The sequence below is a fragment of the Rosa rugosa genome, chromosome 1 (assembly GCF_958449725.1).
Source record: "Rosa rugosa chromosome 1, drRosRugo1.1, whole genome shotgun sequence".
Classification (NCBI taxonomy): domain Eukaryota; kingdom Viridiplantae; phylum Streptophyta; class Magnoliopsida; order Rosales; family Rosaceae; genus Rosa; species Rosa rugosa.
In genome coordinates, this window is record NC_084820.1 from 11540804 (window position 1) to 11549948 (window position 9145).

Genomic DNA, 9145 nt, shown 5'->3' on the forward strand with positions numbered 1-9145 from the left:
AGCCGCTCCCCAAAAACCAAAACCTAGCCTCCTCTTCACGACAGCGCACCTTCCTCCATTGGAAGCATGGCGTCCATTCACTACACCAATTTCGGAATCAGACAACACATATCAGACGACAGCAAACATTTTAACTGTCGTCTGAAATAATCAGACGACAGCAAGAAATATTCTGTCGTCTAAGTTTTCGAATCCAACAACAGTTTTTTCTTGGCTCTTGTGCAAAAGCATTTCAGACAATGGTTGATTTTTTTGATGTTGTCTGAATGAGTCAATTCAGACAACAGTTATTACGTGATGTTGTCCAAGGTTCATTTATACAATGGTTGATAAAAGATGTTGTCTGATTGTTTTTAATCAGACAACAGTTATTATTTCTCTATTGTGCAATTACCATTAATACAATGGTTGAAAAAGATGTCGTCTGATTGTATTGATTCACACAACAGTTTTTCAGTTGTCTATTGTGCAACTCTCTTTCAGACAATATACTGAAATTGCTGTTGTCTGATTTTTAGGGTTCAATAGATGCTTGGCGCCCTTCTTAATTGACTTGGCCAAATTTTCAATTTTTCACTTCCCACCATTCGGCCAAAACCCGAGCTCGCGCTTCTCTCTCTCAAAATCACTCTTCATCTCCCCGATCTCACCAGTCATCTATCTCTCCCACTCTCCCTCTCAGCTTTCTCTCTCTTCCACTCAACAAAACTACCTCTCTGGAAACTCCTCTCTCACTCTCGTTCAAGCAAATCTGAGAATCCGATTATGGCGACCAATAAGGTGGTCGAGGACACGAGCTTCGAGGACGATCAGCTGGCCGCTATGACCACCGACGACATTGTCAGGGCCACCCGTCTTCTGGACAACGAGATCCGAATTCTCAAGGTCCCTTCTCTCTCTCTAACTCTCTCTGTACTTGCGCTTCTATTAGTCTAGGGTTACAACTAGTGGGAGTTAGGGTTTCCTTAATTATTGATTCAGTTCGGAGAATTAGGGTGAAAAGCCCTCGAATTTTATTTTGTTCTGCCCTGGAATTTGTGGGTTTTTATTGATTGCAGACAATCTTTCTGCCTGTTGTTGGGCTTGTTAACCTGATAAATTAAAGCCTGGAGATCTTGTTGGTGTGAACAAAGATAGTTACCTGATCTTGGATACTCTGCCATCCGAGTATGATTCCCGAGTGAAGGCTATGGAGGTTGATGAGAAACCAACTGAAGATTACAATGATATTGGAAGGCTAGAGAAACAGGCAAGTTTCTGACTTTAGGCGTGGGCTGCTGACTTGCTCACTGTTTGTATCCCCCCAAACATTTGGATTCTGTACCCTAATACCTTTTTTTTTTTTTTTTTTTGTGGCTGCAACAGATTCAAGAACTGGTTGAGGCAATTGTTTTACCCATGACCCACAAGGAGCGTTTTCAGAAATTAGGGGTTCGCCCACCAAAGGGAGTGCTTTTGTATGGACCTCCTGGAACTGGTAAAACTTTAATGGCCCGGGCTTGTGCTGCACAAACGATTGCCACTTTTCTGAAACTTGCAGGCCCACAACTGGTTCAGGTATAGCATAATTTCTTATTGTTATTGTCATTATAACTTTTGTTTCATTGAATGCAAGATTCTGTATTGAGCAATTTTAGGTGCATTTGTAATGATTTTGAGGATGCTTTAATGCTTCTGTCATTGTTTCATTTTCTTCATTTTGGATTTGCATTTGCTCCTTTTATTTTGATCTTTTTGCTCTGTTTACACAAGGATCATCTGTTTCTTAAAGTTATAATGTCCTTGCATTGTGAAAAATTGAATTATTTGTTCGTGATGTTTCTTAGATTTAAATGTTTGTTCTACAGATTTCCTTTGCCTTATCTTTGTAATACATGATTGATGTTAGACTTGTAATCCTTTGGGGCTGTAAATGATCATTGTATCACCAAATTTTTTATAGTGATGTAGAATGTTTAACTCTAGCTTTTCTAACTGGGTACATAATGAGGTAATCATACTGGCAATGTATGTAGATGTTCATTGGGGATGGAGCAAAACTTGTTCGCGATGCCTTTCAACTCGCAGAAGAGAAATCTCCTTGCATCATTTTCATAGATGAAATTGATGCAATTGGCACAAAGCGGTTTGATAGGTATACTATATTTTCTCACCATTTGTTTTAATTTAATATTGATTTTAACTTTTGTTTCATATAAGATAACAACTATGTGCTTAGGATGTGGGTATATTTTCCCACACTCATATCTGTATTAGTGAAGTCAAAATTTTAAAGTCAATAGCTTTCCTGATTGAATTTGTTCTCTCATTATTGGTTACAGCAAAGTGAGTGGTGATAGGGAGGTGCAGCGTACAATGCTTGAATTGCTTAATCAACTTGATGGCTTTAGTAGCGATGACCGGATCAAGGTTTGTTTGTTTTCATATATTCACTTCTCTTGTAACTATGATTATTTGTTACACTGAAGGCATAAATGATTTGAGCTTCCCAGAGTAAACTATAGCTTAATAAATGATTTGATCACTCTTGCAGGCATGCTTGTGAGTGATTGATGCTAGGGAAAAGTCTTTGTCCAAATCGAAAAACCTGACTCCGCTATGCATGTAGTCTGATGAAGTTACCTTTTCTCTTTGGTTTTACTCAGGCGACGCAGGGCATTGCATATATATAGGAGTGGTCTACTTGGTGATGATCACAACATCGCCCAATCTAGAGGTTCACGGGCTGGATGAGCTCCCGGAGCAGTGGCGGAGGTTCAAGCTGGCTTGGCTTTGTAAGGAGCTGGCGTCGCATAATTCCGGGGCTTTGATTCGGATTCTCAATGCCCAGAAGAAGTGGATGAGGCAAGAGGACGCCAAGAACTCTGGTATTGTTAACTATAGGTCTCATTGTGAAATTATAATCATTTTCCTTCCATCAGTTTAAGGATTATGATACCAAGAACTCTGGTATTTTGAAAGAAATCTGCAGAAACTGTCCTGCAGTACAGCCTTCTTTGGTACTTCTTTTTCCTGACTTATTGAACTCCAAATGACCTGAATTTTTTATATGTTTCACTTCTGTTAGTTAGCGAAGGATCTGGAAAGTTTCATTGCATTTCGACGTAAAGTGAATGTTCTGTGAATTTTCCAAGTTTGGTCTGTAATTGAGAAAGTTCCAGAATTTTAAATGTTCCTCTGATTTTCTGTTGAGATTTGAACTTCTACTTGAATCATTTAAGTTCTGGTTTTTCTGTATATTGAACTAGACATCCAAATGCTTGTTTGAAAACTAATTCCTTGTCATTTGGATTTGCAATGAATTTTTGGTGAATTTTCGAAGTTGACCATGCTGCTGAGAAAGTACGTGTGGAGATATTCATAGACTGTTAACACAGTAATTTGACTTATTGGATTTGACAATCTTATTTCAAATGTCATTTACAATTTTAGGAAAATCTACTCAAGTTTTGCATATTATCACATTTCTTGAAAGGATAAACAGATAAGATGGAAGGCTAGCTGTTTCAGGATTTCCAAAACTAGTATAACTAGAACTAAAGTGTGCCACATTTTTGAATGAGTGATCATCAGCTTTTGGATTGTTCCGATCAATCTTCATCCTTTATTTTCTGTGAATTTAAGTAATCGCAAGATTTGATTCACTTACTTCTCTGTTTCATATCCTATTGAACTTCTTGTTCACTCTGGCTTGAAGAAGGTTCTTCAACAATGGCTTGCTTGAGGCTAGGATAGGTATGCAGTACCTGTTTGATTCTAAATCCTAGTTTGTATATTTTCTTTTGATAAAGAATTGAATTTTGAAAGCTGCTTGGCTTCCTATTGGACATCTTGCTTACTAAATCCTAATTTGTTGTTCTTTTTCTGACCCACAGACTCCACAGAGGAGACATCACGCCTTCCTTGGTCTGGTTTGAAGTCAACTATGGCCTTCTTCTGCTCTTCAGGAAGATAGGTATATATGCATAATCTTTTGCTTCTTGTAACTAAAGAAAAAGAGAAAACAGAGTTCACATAGATTTTTTATTTCTTCGAGCATGAAAGCTTTATTTTTATTTTTTTGCTTTAAGAAGTGAAATTTATGAAGTTGATTGCTTCTTCTGGAAACTTTTCCTTTAGCTGCAGGTTTCCAAAGGCTTTCATGGCAACCAAAAGTACCTCCTCCTCAGTTTTTCCTTCTTCCTCTTCTTCATATCCACCTTGGACCTATGATGTCTTCCTCAGCTTCAGAGGTGAGGACACCAGTAAAAGCTTTACAGATCATCTATATTTTTCTTTGAAACGAGAAGGAATATCCACCTTTAGGGATGATGAACTTGAGAGAGGGAAACCAATTTCATCAGAACTCGTGCAAGCAATACAAGAATCAAGGTTTGCGCTTGTTATTTTCTCAAGAAACTATGCTTCTTCTAAGTGGTGCTTGGATGAACTCGCAGAGATTGTTGAGTGCATGAAAGAGATGGGACAGACGGTGCTTCCCATTTTCTATAATGTAGATCCATCAAATGTACGGAAACAAACGGGAAGCTTTGCAGAAGCCTTTGATGCACATGAAGAACACTTCAAGGATAACTTAGAAAAAGTGCAAAGGTGGAGAGCTGCTTTGACTGAAGTGGCCAATCTTTCCGGATTTCATCTCCAAGATGGGTACGTAACATTAACCTTGTGAGAAAGCCTAGCAATTTTTTTTTTGTTTCATGAATTGACTTTTACAGAAGTATGCATGTAGTTTAGACATATATCTTGTCTTCTTGATTAGAAATTGAATTTGGAACTTTGACTGCTTAAATTCTGGAATCAACCTAGTAGGATAATGATCCAAAAAAAGGTTTCATCTACCTATGCATATAAAACTAAACTTACCCAACTGCAAACACATAGATAGATATGTACAAGGGGACTGCTGATACAGAAAGGGATACTGCAAATAGATATGTACAAGGGGACTGCTGATACAGAAAGGGATACTGCAAGCACAACCCCAGGGAAATGGTGAAGGTATGGGCTGAGAAAGAAAAGAGGAATCTGGACAGGTAAGATGGACAATGATCTTAACTTATTTCTTGATAAGTAGATTATGGCGATATCATATACAAAGAACTGCTTGGCTTTAGCTTAAACCATAATTACGAAGTTGGGATCTTCCTGCTAATTGATGATGGATGGGTTGGTGTACATATGCAGGATGGTGAAAAATCGAATTACATGCCCAACTGCAATTGATATAAAAGATCATGTTCTGGTCATGAAATTCATAGGTATATATTACCTATTTCTTGAACAAATATTGTGATGGGTATAGCAAGTGCTACTTGAGTTGGTTCTCAACCTCTCTGGTATCTGTTTAACATTAGTTAATGTTATGTAATTATAGGTATGGATGTCAAGACCACGTTGGATTTCTTTGTACATGTCTCTCTCAAGGAATCAAGGATCATGTGCAGTTGTATATGTAGGGACTAGATGCTATAGAGTAAATTGATAAATGATAAAATTGTCAATGGAGTCTAAAGATATAGGTTCTTAGAGATAATGTATGACGACTACCACATCTCATATTTTAATGCAATTTTCCTGGAGTTCCTGGACATATTTTAGACATCATCATCATTGACTTTCCATATGCAGTTAATTTTGGAACTTGGTCCGTACATTGAGGAGCTCACAAAAACAGGAGGTGCCATAAAGGAGTTTGTTAACCCAAAGTAAATCTTCTCTTTATTACAACCTTAAATAGTTTCTGCCACTGGGGCATGTATTTTGGTTTTTTAAATTCAGTTTATTTGCATGCTATCAAGAAATTAGGGATTCCATATAACTTTCAATATTCCTTATTTCTGTTTGTTCTGATTTGCTTCTCCAAATCATTTAATCAATTTAGTCTAAAATGTAGATTCAGAGTACTTGTGCTACCTACTCTTCATTCTCTTATTCTTAGTGCATGCTAGCCTGGTGGTAGATGAGATAATGGGCTTGGGATTTCCTTTGCTTTTTAGTATACATCTCCTGATCTAGTATTTTTCATCTTACTGCAGACACAAAGACACTAGTAAGACTTCATTCAAGCCCTCAACTCGGTCAGTGTATGATGCAAGACTACCCAAAAACATGGGAATATCAGAAATGCTCAAGCTTCAATCAAATTTTGTACTAGTGCTTTCACCTTTTGTTAAACTAGTCTGTAGCACTTAAATGCATATATGAAACTATCTAAACAATGGATGTATTAATTCCTCAGTTGGGATGAAATAGTTTTTGAAATTAATGGATGTGCTTCTGGAGTCAAGGACGTGTTGTTTTTATTGTGCAAAATGTATGTTTTTCTCTTCTATAGCAGACAATTCAAGACTAACAGCAAACCATTGTCTAACAAATGAACATAACAAGAATAGAAACAAAAAACTGTTGTGCGAACCATCTATCTACAATAGTTTTCAAACCTATTCAATTGTCCAACTAGATATAACACAACAAAAAATTAAATAATTTGTTGTCTGAAATTAAGGAAGACCACAGAGAATAGGAGAGCTACAATTGTATGACTTGATTTCAGACAACAGTTTATTACAAGATGCTATATTATGAAACAATGATACACAATGGCTATAGGCTTATTCTATCGTCTTGTTTGAATTCAATCAATGGTAACCAGCTAGTCAGATGATGTACAAGCTTCATTCAGACAACTGTTTATTTACAAGCCAATGTTTTCTGACTGTTCGTCACAAGTTTCTCTCTTCTAGCAGCTGTTGTCTGAAATTGACTTGCACAAGAGTTAAGATATTCGTCGCTGTTGTTCTTTCTGGTGTTCAGACAATAGTCATATAAGTCGCTGCTGTTGTGCGAAATTTCCTCAGACGACAGTTTTTTCCTATTGTCTGATTCACCCATCAGACGACATTGAGATAGACAACAGCAACGTGCCTTATCAGACGACAGTGAAAAACTGTCGTCTGATTCATTTTTTGGTGTAGTGATTGATGACGTAACTGTAAGTTTTGCTACGTCTCTCGCTCTTGCTGGCTCGGATGTCGTTGACATCTCCCATCTGAATGGCACCGGAAATAAGCCAACCTCTCAGGCTTTTCTTCCAGCCAAACCACTGACAAAGAAGAAATTTACAACCCTGGATCTGCAACGCCACTTTAGGCGTATATGGTCCTTGATGGAGGCTTTAAGGTACAAGATAGAACACAAGGCAGGTTTGTGTTCACTTTCGATTTGAAAAGGGATCGCAACAAAGTCTTACTGGGAGGGCCGTGGTATTTTAGCCGAGCCCCGATGTTGATGCAGCAGTATGATGGCCTTGAGGATCCTCATGTTGTGCCGATGAATCTCCTTTTCTTTAGGGTTAAGATAACAGGTATTCCACCAGCCCTAGAGGATAAAAAAACCATTATCAATGTGGCTTCGATTGCAGGAAAATATCTTGACTTTGATCAAAAGTTGTTTGATAATAAGGCTCATATTAGGGTTCATGTTGTGCATGCTCTATCTCACCCTTTCTTTCTGAAACGGTCGATGAAAATTATCTCATTTATGGTGACGGAAATCACTTTTTTCTTTGAGAACTTACATGGCAAGTGCAGGAATTGCAATATGATTTTCCATGAACAGGAGGTTTGCCCTATGCATGGTACTTCAAGTGCGTAAACCAGTACTGAGGGACAGGCTGCCATGAGAGCCTCTCTGACCTCCACTTTCCTGGTCTATCTGACCTTCGCTTTCAAAATGGAACTTTTCGTTTCCAGGGAGTGCAGACCCCTATCCTGCCACCTATTGCTCGAAACCTATTTGGCACTCCAACCATGCACAAACCTCATCGTCCTGTTGTGATCAAGCATGATGACCTTAGGCCTGAAGCATCAAACAATGCCTTAGCCTTAATTCCTGTGGAACCGGCACAATCTGTTGTCAAGAGAGGGCACCCATCATCACCATATACGTCCCCGAAGAAGATGAAAACTCTCTTTGGGGAGAGTATTGAAGTTGCAAGCCCATCTATGCTCCAAAAGAAGATGAAATTCCATACTACGTTTTCTGCCAAGTCTCTTGGTTTGGTTGAGGATCCAGGTGGATTCCTTGTTCCTAAGGAGGATGTCCCAAAAGAGACTATGCAGCTAATCAAAGTGGACCAAAAGAAAAAGAAGGGAAGACCACTGGGTTCAAAGAATAAAAACCCCTCCAAGAACAAAAATTCCGCCAAGGATAAGAAGGTTTCTGTTGAAGAAGGGTCAAGTGTGATATGCCCGAGTAAACCTCCTAGCCCTAGTCTTAAGGGCAAGGAGAAAATTTAGTTTATTGTCTTTTGAACTATGCCTATTTACTTGTCTTTGTAACATAGTTTATAGGCTTTCTTGAATAAGTGAGTATGGGTACTGTCAAATTATCAGACCTAATCTATGTATCGCTGTGGTTCACCACAAACTCTTTATCTACCCATAGATGGTAGATGGAGGAGATGTAATGGTCCTTTCTGGCCTGAGTATTAATATATCGACATGATATTCTTCAAAAAAAAAAAAAACATGTTAGACCTATCCACATGTGTTCAACATTTGGTAATTTAATTAGAATATTAACATTTCACCATGATGTTGGTGTAATAGAAAGTATACTACATTATATTTAATTTCTTCCATAATATATTTCAACATGATTGATACAAACTTACACTAGGAGCCCAAAAAGAAAAAACCCAACAATTCATAATTCTACAAGCTGCGCAATGCACACAATTAAAATTTTATCTTTCATCCCTTTAAGTGGCGGAAACCAAATTTTGTCATGATTGCACATTGCAATGGTATATGAATGTGCATCACTAATCACGCAATACATTTCACAAGAGTAGAATGATCGAGGATTCGAGGCCACATACAAAACTAGTTAGCTCATCATTTAAAAGTTAAAACTGCCTATACTTAGCTCTAGTGGCGGAGCCAAGATATTAAGTTTACTGAGACACAAAAAGAAAATAATAATATCAAAACATTAAAGAGCTTTGAAAATTACTCTAATGAGCTATTTATACTCGAAGATTTCTCCGCAACATGATTGATTTTCTTCTCAAGTATTTCAACATATCTGTAAAAAAAAAAAAACAAAAAGTTCATAATTGACAAAATAATTCGCTGAGAATTGT

At 37.7% G+C, this 9145-nt stretch overlaps 1 long non-coding RNA gene and 1 pseudogene across 5 annotated transcripts; both read left to right on the forward strand.

Moving 5' to 3' along the window:
- The first annotated feature begins 765 nt into the window (after nt 1-765).
- LOC133742918 (26S proteasome regulatory subunit 6A homolog) lies at nt 766-2545 on the forward strand (annotated as a pseudogene).
- Nucleotides 2546-3116: 571 nt separating this feature from the next.
- On the forward strand, nt 3117-6138 carry LOC133727224 (uncharacterized). 5 transcript variants are annotated; one of them, XR_009855061.1, is made up of 8 exons: nt 3117-3735; nt 3876-3955; nt 4120-4232; nt 4437-4647; nt 4882-5033; nt 5185-5258; nt 5629-5705; nt 6036-6138. It is a non-coding gene; the product is annotated as an uncharacterized LOC133727224 (long non-coding RNA). The 5 variants fall into 5 exon arrangements; XR_009855059.1 differs by having other exon boundaries at nt 3118-3735; nt 4886-5033; nt 6036-6134; XR_009855060.1 differs by having other exon boundaries at nt 3119-3735; nt 4932-5033; nt 6036-6133.
- Nucleotides 6139-9145: the final 3007 nt, after the last annotated feature.